We start from the raw sequence: 10,656 nt of genomic DNA, 5'->3' as shown, positions 1-10,656 counted from the left end.
AGGAGGAGTTGCAATATACAGTACAGCTCATGGAGAGAATGCCAAGAGTGTGCAAAGCAGTAATCAGAGCAAAGGGTGGCTATTTTGAAGAAACTAGAATATAAAACATGTTTTCAGTTATTTCACCTTTTTTTGTTAAGTACATAACTCCACATGTGTTCATTCATAGTTTTGATGCCTTCAGTGAGAATCTACAATGTAAATAGTCATGAAAATAAAGAAAACACATTGAATGAGAAGGTGTGTCCAAACTTTTGGCCTGTACTGTATGTGGACAGAAATATTAACGTCAGGGTGTTGGACAGTATGTCAATGGTTGTTGACAACATGCTTGAATGCATATCAATTGAACTGTACAAAGAAAAAAATAGACCAGTAATCATTAGTTGTATAGGACACCGGGCTCAAATATTGAACTGTTCAAGGACTGGATGGAGGAAATGTTCACAGTCATAAAATGAGTCATAAAACAATTTTCATCTGTGGAGACTTCAATATTGATCTCCTTAATCCAAATAAACACAAAATGACCGATGATTTTATTAACACCGTATATAGTATGAGCATGTACCCAAAAATCACCAGACCCAGCAGGATAACTTCCCACTGTGCAACTCTAATAGACAATATATTCACAAATGACATTGTTAACAATACAATAAGCGGACTACTCATCAGTGACATCAGTGACCATCTGCCAGTTTTTACAGTGTATGACAATGACTACAAGACTAATCTACCTGACAATAAAACTGTATACAGGAGAGTGAGAACAGAAGTATCAATAACAGCATTCAAAAATGACTTAATGGCACTAAACTGGGATATTGTATATAATAGCAATAACATAAATAGTGCATATGATGAATTCTTAAAAATATTTAAAATACTGTAGTGGTATGAGATACCACTGCCACACTGAACGCAAGTCGTGGCTTCACCACGCCCTTTCTGGGCTATTAGCCTATCACCGCTCAGGCGAAGGGGATAAAGGAAGGCCGTGTCCCTCCTCCTGACCTCTCGCTTCCTGCCTCTTCGCCCCGCCCACTTCCAGGTCGTTGCACTCGCCGCTCGCTGCAGAATATAGGTATGCACACCTTAGCATTGTATTTATATTCGGCTGCGTGTTATGTATCTGAAACCGTAACCTTTTCATTAGGTCTGGCGTCTCACCTGCAGTCGAGGCGATTATCCAGGGTGGTCTATCGCTGCCGACCGGAGCGTAGCCTGCTGCACGGGGGATACGCGGTGGCTGCCTTCCCCTGCCGCAGTGACTCCCTTCACCCCTCTCCCTCTTTGGGCGGACGCCGGTTCTACCCAGCTGGCCACCAGAACACACGAACGCTAAGCTAAGTAGGAGCATTGCTGTTTGTTTATGGTCTTTTAGCCACGGCTCCTGCTACCGTTGCTACTGCTGCTACTACTCTTAGCCACGGCTACTGCTGCCGCTGCTACCACTGCTACTACTGTTACCGCGGCTATCGCTGCTTCGCTGTTGCTGCTGCTTTGCCGGCTTGGACTGGGCTTCCTGTCGGCTGCGTGTGTGTCAACCTGCTTCCTGCTGTCGGCTTGCTCTCCTGCTTCTGCGGGTGTGGTGCTGCTGGATGCGTGTGGCTGCCGCTCGTGCTGACCGGGCTTCCGATCAGTGGGACGCCACGAGCTCAATCAGGACTTTCAGCCACCCATCTGGACTGGGCTCTGTGTGTGTGTGCACGTGTGTGCGTGTGTGTGTGCGTGTGTATGTGTGAGTGTTAATCAAGGTTTGGCTTAATTGTTTTGTTTATTTTCTTATTTAATCATTGGTCGATTTCCTTGAATTTCTTACTTTAGTTCCTTGTTTTGTTTTGGGGAACTTATTGTAATTAAGTTTCATTTGGGAGGGGAACTCCTCAGTTTGAGTCCTCAGTTATTTGTGTATATCAGTTATGATGATTAACTGTTGAATTGATATCTCTGGCCAGAGACTCCTTAGTTTCCTTTGTGTTTCTTTTGTTTGGTTGATTTATTATTGATCTAAATCCATATTTGTCAGTTTATTAATCCATTACAATTTGTTTCCTTATGTTATGGGATATTGTTTGTTTTCTTTTTTCATACTTGAGCCTTGACTGTGTCTCTCCTTTTTCCCCTACAGCTGAAGGCCGACGGTGGTGGTGGTGGTTTCCCTGGGTGGTGGTGATCCCCTGTGTGCTGTGTGACCCCTGTTCAAGATTTGCTTTGTGTGCACTTCACGTTTTTGCTGTGTGTTTGGGGTGCTCTCCCTTTTCTTTTTTGACTTCACTCCCCCTTGTCACCCCCTTCTCCAGCCGGTAAGCCTCAGTCTGTATCCCCTAGTTGGGCTCTCTTCTCCTTTTTTTGGTTATTGTGCCAAACCCTGTTGTTTTAATTAATAAAATATTTTTTTATGATCATTGAACTCCGTCTCCTGCCTGCCTGAACGAACGAACCTGAGTGTCTTTCTGGTGATAGTTCACCTTTAATATGGGTCCTTGGGCCCTACCCCAAGGTGGCGTTGTCGGTAAAGAGATCCCCTACTATATAAATTAATAATCACCCCTTCGTGTTGCCACAAATCTGGCGTTGTCGGCAGGATCAACTCAGTGGAGACGGAGACGTGTGTTCTGTTTTTTTTCCTTCCTCTTTGTCTTTTGGGTTTTCAGATTGCCTGTGTGATTGTTTGTGTGTGAATAAGCAGCAGCTTAAGGCGAACCAGCGGGGGGGTCCATTGTGTTTTTTTGTAGCAGCGGTACTCATAGCATAGTTGCAGAAAATGGAGGGAGAGCTGCAAGAGTTGAGGGATTTGGTGGCACAATTGAGGGCGGAGAATGTCAGGTTGCAGCAGGAGCAGGCTGCGACCGTGCCTGGTCCTAGTGCTGCACCTACCATTCCTGCTGAACATCTCCCAGCATCATCCACTTCTACCGCTCCTGTCACAGAGCGACTGGTCCTTGTACCCCGAGATAGGAAGTGCCCAGTGTTTAGGGGTAGATCAGGTATAGGGCTAGAGGAGTGGATTGAGGAAGCTCAAGCTTGCATGAGGGCACGCCACCTGTCCCCGTTCGATCAAGCGTACTTTCTTTACGACCATTTAGAGGGAGAGGCGCGTGAAGAAATAAAATATCGCTCGACTGCAGATAGAAGTGATCCAGCTAAAATTATTGCGGTTTTGCGAGAGCTGTATGGTTGTTCTGATTTGTACGTTGCTTTGCAAGAGGCATTTTACTCAAGGCGACAGCAATATGGGGAGACCCTTCAAGAGTTCTCCCTTGCGTTGATGGGTTTGATGTCTGCGGTGAAACAAAGCGCTCCAAGCGAGATGCCAAATGCAGACGTCTTGCTGCGCAATCAGTTTATTGAAAACGTCATCGATGGTTCCCTTCGCCGAGAACTAAAACAACTCGTACGTAGGCAGCTGTCTCCCTGCTGGAGGCTAGGGCGGAGGCAATTAGGTGGGAGCGAGAGGGATTGCCAGGGGGTGTGCGGGGCCGAAGCCACTCAGTTCCTTTGATGATGGGCTTGCAGTGTGGTGTCCAGACTGCTCCTTCAGTGGCTAGTCCACCCCAGGCTGCAGAATTGCAGGAGGTGAAACAGATGCTGAAGCTCCAACAGGAACAGCTTAATCGTCTCACAGAAGCTCTTGCTCAGCTGCCGATCAATCAGCAGCGTAACCATCCTCCTTACCGTGGTCCGGTAATTTGCCGGCGGTGTCAGCAGCCTGGCCATTTCGCCAGGGAGTGCAGACGGGGCCGTGCCCCTCTTCCACCTTCTCCTTCGGGCGGCCAGCCGCTCGGCAAGATACGGGTCAGCATTCGGAAAACTAGCGCCCGTCGAACTGCGGAGCCAAAGTTCGGGGGGAGCTGCCACTGGCTCACCAGTCATGTTGGGGGGTGAGGGAGAAGCTAAGCTAGTCGGCACTTGTCCACACACGAATGTGGTTATGGGCGGAGTAAAGGTTCCTTGCTTGGTGGACACTGGGTCTATGGTGTCCACGGTCAGGGAAAGCTTTTTCCGGCAACATTTTGGGACTTGGGACCAAGAGAAACTCCAGTCTTGACATTGGCTTCAGCTTCAAGCCAATACCATACCTTGGCTACTTGGAGCTTGATGTCGAGCTCTGTGGTAGGACTTTGCCAGGGTGTGGGATACTGGTTGTCAAGGACCCTCCAGCCGATGCATCTCCTCCTGCCTTGGGTGTCTTAGGGATGAACATCTTACGACGATGCTATCGTACCTTGTTTGGGCAACATGGCTCTGCCTTGTTCGATCTTCCCACCGTTACTGAAGCACCACAGTCTGTGGTTCAGGCATTGCAGAGATGTCATCAAGCCTCTCTGACTTCCCCTTCTGATTTCATTGGCAAGGTCAAGCTGCGAGGCAAGAAAGCTTGCCGTATTTTTGGTGGCACTATGCAGCTTGTTCCAGCCACCTGTTCCGCCCAGCACTCTGGGACTTCTGTGCTTTTTGAGCCCTTGGAGCGGGGCCTTCCTGCTGGGCTGCTGGCGTCTCCAGCACTGGTTTAAGTTGAGGGAGGTACTGTGTACATACCCATTGTAAATGTGGGCACTTCTGATGTGTTGCTTTACCCCCGTACAGAGGTTGGTGCTTTGCGTGAGGTTTGTGTGGTGAGCTCAACTTCTGGTGTTACGGAGGTTCCATCTTACCTGGCCACCATTGCATCCCAGGCTGCGGTTCCTACGCTGCAGGATCAAATGGATGCGATTGATCTGTCTGCTCTGTCAGCTGAGGAACAAAAGGAAGCCAAACTCCTTCTCTGGAAGTATGCTTCAGTCTTTTCTTCTCACGATGGCGACCTGGGTTGCACCAACTTAATAACGCATGAGATCCCACTTCTTGACGACACTCCCATCCGTCAGCGTTACCGGCGTATCCCGCCGTCGGAGTACGAAGTGGTCAAGGAACACATCAACCAGCTGCTGGGTGCGCAGGTCATCCGGGAGAGTTGCAGTCCGTTTGCTTCACCGATTGTTCTGGTTAAGAAGAAGGACGGTAGCTTACGCCTATGCGTAGACTACCGACAGCTTAACAACAGGACTAGAAAGGACGCATTCCCTCTCCCTCGGATTGAGGAATCACTGGATGCACTCACTGGAGCCCGCTGGTTCTCCACTATGGATTTAGCCAGCGGGTACAATCAGGTTCCGGTGGCCGAGGCTGACCGACCCAAGACGGCATTCTGTACTCCCTTCAGACTGTTCGAGTTTAACCGTATGCCCTTTGGGTTGTGCAATGCACCCAGCACTTTTCAGCGACTCATGCAGAGGGTCTTTGGAAATCAACAATGTCAGTCGTTGCTATTGTATCTGGACGACATTGTGGTTTTCTCCTCTACCTTTCGACAACATCTTGAGAGACTGGAAGTGGTGCTGCAGCGGTTACAGCATTAAGGTCTGAAGGCGAAGTTGTCAAAGTGCTCGTTCTTCCGAAAAGAAGTGGGTTATTTGGGCCACGTCATTTCGGCCGAGGGTGTTTCCACCGACCCAAGCAAGGTTGAAGTGGTAGCCAACTGGCAGCCTCCCACCACCATCTTGGCCCTGCGGTCCTTCCTTGGGTTTGCTAGTTACTACCGCCGTTTTGTGGAGGGCTTCGCCAAGTTGGCTGCCCCTCTACATCGCCTTGTCGCTGATCTGGTGGGGTCCAAGTCTAGACGGTCAGAACAGCAAGTTTTTGCAAAATGGACCGAAGGACATCAGCAGAGTTTTGACGCTTTAAAATCCAAGCTTACTACAGCTCCGGTCCTTGCATATGCCGACTTTTCCCTCCCATTCATCTTGGAAGTCGACGCAAGCCATGGAGGCCTAGGTGCCGTGCTCTCGCAAGAGCAGGAAGGAAAGGTCTGGCCTATAGCATTTGCCAGCCGAAGTCTGAGACCGACAGAGCGAAATCCAGCCAATTACAGCTCCATGAAGCTGGAGTTCTTGGCGTTGAAGTGGGCTATGACGGACAAATTTCGTGAGTACTTGCTTGGTCACAAATGCATTGTCTTCACAGACAATAATCCGCTTAGCCACCTGTCCTCGGCTAAACTTGGAGCCCTTGAGCAACGCTGGGCAGCCCAACTTCCGTCGTTCGATTTTGAGATTCGTTACCGCCCGGGCAAGAGTAACACATGCGGACGCGCTGTCTCGCTTGCACCCACCAAGAGCTGTAGATCTTGAGACATTTGTCTCCGGCACATCACTTCCTCAGCCCTTGAAACATGCTCTCCAGGTCAGAGGACCTGTAGCCTGTCAGGCTGCTGTCCAGGCCCTGCCGCAGTATTTGCCGGCAGACACTGGGGAACTTCAGTGTGCCGACCCCGTGACCCAGGAAATCTTTGGGTTTTGGCAGCAGAAACGATACCCGAATCACGAAGAACTCAAGCAGTTATCCCCATCAGCTTTGGTGCTTCTCAAACAGTGGGAGCGGTTGACTGAGCGGGCCGGAGTGGTGTACCGGCAAGTCTCTCACCCCGATGGGGGAGAAGTGGTTCTCCAGGTGCTGTTGCCAGCTGCACTTAAGGATAAAGTCCTCATGGAGGTCCATTAAAATCACGGCCACCAGGGGGTGGGCAGGACTTTAGCACTGCTCAGGCAGCGGTGCTATTGGCCGGGGATGTCGTCCGATGTCAAGCGTTGGTGTCAAACATGTGAGCGGTGCCAATTGGCTAAGGACGCCGGGCCACCAGTTTGCAGCTTCATGGGACACTTGCTTGCTTCGGAGCCTAATGAAATCCTGGCGATGGATTTCACCATGCTCGAACCAACCCATAATGGGCTGGAGAACATCCTTGTGCTAACGGATGTTTTTAGCAAGTACACCCTTGCTATTCCCACCCGTGACCAGCGTGCCCCTACAGTGGCGCGGGTGCTTGTCACAGAGTGGTTTTCCAAGTTTGGTGTCCCAGCACGCATTCATTCCGATCAGGGTCGCAATTTCGAAAGTGCGCTCATTCAACAGCTGTGCAATCTGTACAACATTGAAAAATCCCGCACCACACCGTATCATCCTGCAGGTAACGGTCAGTGTGAGCGTTTTAACCGCACCCTTCATGACTTGTTGCGCACTTTGCCTACCTCCCGAAAGCGTGATTGGCACTCTTGTCTACCGCAAGTACCACACGCTTACAACACCACACCGCATCAATCCACTGGGGAATCCCCGTTTTTCCTCATGTTTGGTTGGGAGGCAAGGCTCCCTGTTGATTTCTTGCTGGGAAGAGTGCGGGATCCTGTCGATGGGACAGTGAATGATTGGGTCCGGGAGCATCAGACCCGGTTACACTTGGCTTTCGAGGGTGTCCGGGACAGGCTGAAGGAGGCAGCCCAACGTTGGAAAGAAAATCATGATCAGCCCGTCCGGTCAGAGCCGCTTGTGGTGGGACGGGCAGTGTTTTTAAAGGAGTTTGGTTGGAAAGGTCGTCATAAGATCCAGGACAGGTGGAATCTTGTAGTGCATCAGGTGATCAAAGCTCCCCCCGGCAACGATGCAGTGTATACAGTTGCCCCAGAGGACAACCCTGCCAAGGTCAAATGGGTGCACCTAACGCTGCTTAAAGCCATAGTCGGGGTGGCTGCTTCAGGCGACACCCCTGCTCCCCTTCCCATTTCCCTTGACCGGCCTACAGCGGCTGAGAGCTCATCTGATGACGAGGACTTGATGGTTGTGGTGAGGGACACCATCCCCCCACCAGCTGGGCATCCTGTTGTAGTTCAACAGGCCCCAGCATCGGCAACACCTGTTGCCTCGACTGTTCGTTCGCCCTCAGGTCTTTCAGCCCACTTGGCCGCTCCTTCTTCTGGGAGTAGTGACACTGCTGTGCTTTGTACGCCATCGTCATCCTCTGTGCTTCCTGCCCACTTGACAGTGCAGCCACCTTCTGTCGGTGCTGCTCCCTTAACAATCCCTCCTCTAAGGAGAGATGAAGCTGTCAGACGACGGACGGCCCGACCTACAGCTGGCCAACACTCAAATCTCCATCATCTACCCAGGCCTGCCCACGAGGTGTCTCAGGCTGGGTCCTCAGCCGTTCAGTCGAATGCTGTGTCTGCTTTCTTTAGACCATGGTCTTAGAGACACGCTCTGTTAGGAGCATCGTCGGGTCGACGATGAAAATTGGGGGGGTGGATTGTAGTGGTATGAGATACCACTGCCACACTGAACGCAAGTCGTGGCTTCACCATGCCCTTTCTGGGCTATTAGCCTATCACCGCTCAGGCGAAGGGGATAAAGGAAGGCCATGTCCCTCCTCCTGACCTCTCGCTTCCTGCCTCTTCGCCCCGCCCACTTCCAGGTCGTTGCACTCGCCGCTCGCTGCAGAATACAGGTATGCACACCTTAGCATTGTATTTATATTCGGCTGCGTGTTATGTATCTGAAACCATAACCTTTTCATTAGGTCTGGCGTCTCACCTGCAGTCGAGGCGATTATCCAGGGTGGTCTATCGCTGCCGACCGGAGCGTAGCCTGCTGCACGGGGGATACGCGGTGGCTGCCTTCCCCTGCCGCAGTGACTCTCTTCACCCCTCTCCCTCTTTGGGCGGACACCGGTTCTACCCAGCTGGCCACCAGAACACACGAACGCTAAGCTAAGTAGGAGCATTGCTGTTTGTTTATGGTCTTTTAGCCACGGCTCCTGCTACCGTTGCTACTGCTGCTACTACTCTTAGCCACGGCTACTGCTGCCGCTGCTACCACTGCTACTACTGTTACCGCGGCTATCGCTGCTTCGCTGTTGCTGCTGCTTCGCCGGCTTGGACTGGGCTTTCTGTCGGCTGCGTGTGTGTCAACCTGCTTCCTGCTGTCGGCTTGCTCTCCTGCTTCTGCGGGTGTGGTGCTGCTGGATGCGTGTGGCTGCCGCTCGTGCTGACCGGGCTTCCGATCAGTGGGACGCCACGAGCTCAATCAGGACTTTCAGCCACCCATCTGAACTGGGCTCTGTGTGTGTGTGTGTGTGCACGTGTGTGCGTGTGTACGTGTGTATGTGTGAGTGTTAATCAAGGTTTGGCTTAATTGTTTTGTTTATTTTCTTATTTAATCATTGGTCGATTTCCTTGAATTTCTTACTTTAGTTCCTTGTTTTGTTTTGGGGAACTTATTGTAATTAAGTTTCATTTGGGAGGGGAACTCCTCAGTTTGAGTCCTCAGTTATTTGTGTATATCAGTTATGATGATTAACTGTTGAGTTGATATCTCTGGCCAGGGACTCCTTAGTTTCCTTTGTGTTTCTTTTGTTTGGTTGATTTATTATTGATCTAAATCCATATTTGTCAGTTTATTAATCCATTACAATTTGTTTCCTTATGTTATGGGATATTGTTTGTTTTCTTTTTTCATACTTGAGCCTTGACTATGTCTCTCCTTTTTCCCCTACAGCTGAAGGCCGACGGTGGTGGTGGTGGTTTCCCTGGGTGGTGGTGATCCCCTGTGTGCTGTGTGACCCCTGTTCAAGATTTGCTTTGTGTGCACTTCACGTTTTTGCTGTGTGTTTGGGGTGCTCTCCCTTTTCTTTTTGGACTTCACTCCCCCTTGTCACCCCCACCTCCAGCCGGTAAGCCTCAGTCTGTATCCCCTAGTTGGGCTCTCTTCTCCTTTTTTTTGGTTATTGTGCCAAACCCCGTTGTTTTAATTAATAAAATATTTTTTTATGATCATTGAACTCCGTCTCCTGCCTCCCTGAACGAACGAACCTGAGTGTCTTTCTGGTGATAGTTCACCTTTAATATGGGTCCTTGGGCCCTACCCCAAGGTGGCGTTGTCGGTAAAGAGATCCCCTACTATATAAATTAATAATCACCCCTTCGTGTTGCCACAATACTATATGATAAAAACTGTCCTGTAGAAAAAAATAATAGGAAATGAAAATATGCTGATCATCCTTGGATCACAAAGGGTTTGCAGAATGCCTGCAAAAAGAAAAATACATTGTACAGAGAATTTGAGACAGAGAACCAAGGAGGCAGAAAATAAATATAAAAAATATAAAAACAAGTTAACTAATAAGAACAGCTAGGAAATATTATAACAAACTATTAGATGATAACAAGAATAACATTAAAGGTATATGGAACATACTGAACACTGTAATAAAAAATGGCTCTAAACAATTAAGTTATCCTAAGTATTTTATTATCAATAACACCGAAAAGCATGATATGAATGAGGTGGTTAACAGCTTTAATAAATTCTTTTTAAGCGTTGGACCTGACCTGGCAGAACAAATCAGATCCAGTAACATCTGAGGAGCAGTATGACAGTCTAATAGACCGGAATCTGAGTTCAATGTTCATCACAGCAGTGGATGAGAAAGAAATTATAAATACTGTTACCAAATGTACAAATAAGACATCTAATGACTGTGATGACATTGATATGATTGTTGTGAAAAGAGTGATTGAGGGGATTTCAAAACCATGAACATACATCTGTAACCTATCATTTCAAACCGGTACATTTCCAGACAAAATGAAAATAGCAAAAGTCATACCTCTGTACAAAACTGGGAACAAACACCAATTCACAAACTACAGACCTGTGTCATTACTATCTCAATTCTCTAAAATTCTAGAAAAACTTTTCAATAACCGACTGGACAAATTCAAAGACAAACACAAATTACTCACTGAAAGTCATTATGGATTTAGATCCAACAGAGCAACA

At 48.9% G+C, this 10,656-nt stretch overlaps 2 long non-coding RNA genes across 2 annotated transcripts; both read left to right on the top strand.

Annotated features, from left to right (window-relative positions):
* The first annotated feature begins 586 nt into the window (after positions 1-586).
* LOC117263561 (uncharacterized) lies at positions 587-4,161 on the top strand. The gene is made up of 2 exons (XR_013493251.1): positions 587-1,353; positions 2,135-4,161. It is a non-coding gene; the product is annotated as an uncharacterized LOC117263561 (long non-coding RNA).
* Positions 4,162-8,142: 3,981 nt separating this feature from the next.
* LOC144466847 (uncharacterized) lies at positions 8,143-9,666 on the top strand. Its single transcript, XR_013493252.1, has 3 exons — positions 8,143-8,323; positions 8,396-8,589; positions 9,373-9,666. It is a non-coding gene; the product is annotated as an uncharacterized LOC144466847 (long non-coding RNA).
* The last annotated feature ends 990 nt before the right edge of the window (positions 9,667-10,656 follow it).

Source organism: Epinephelus lanceolatus, chromosome 14, assembly GCF_041903045.1.
Source record: "Epinephelus lanceolatus isolate andai-2023 chromosome 14, ASM4190304v1, whole genome shotgun sequence".
NCBI classification, from domain to species: domain Eukaryota; kingdom Metazoa; phylum Chordata; class Actinopteri; order Perciformes; family Serranidae; genus Epinephelus; species Epinephelus lanceolatus.
Note: the sequence above shows the minus strand (reverse complement) of the source record. Positions and strands in the feature narration are given on the sequence as shown.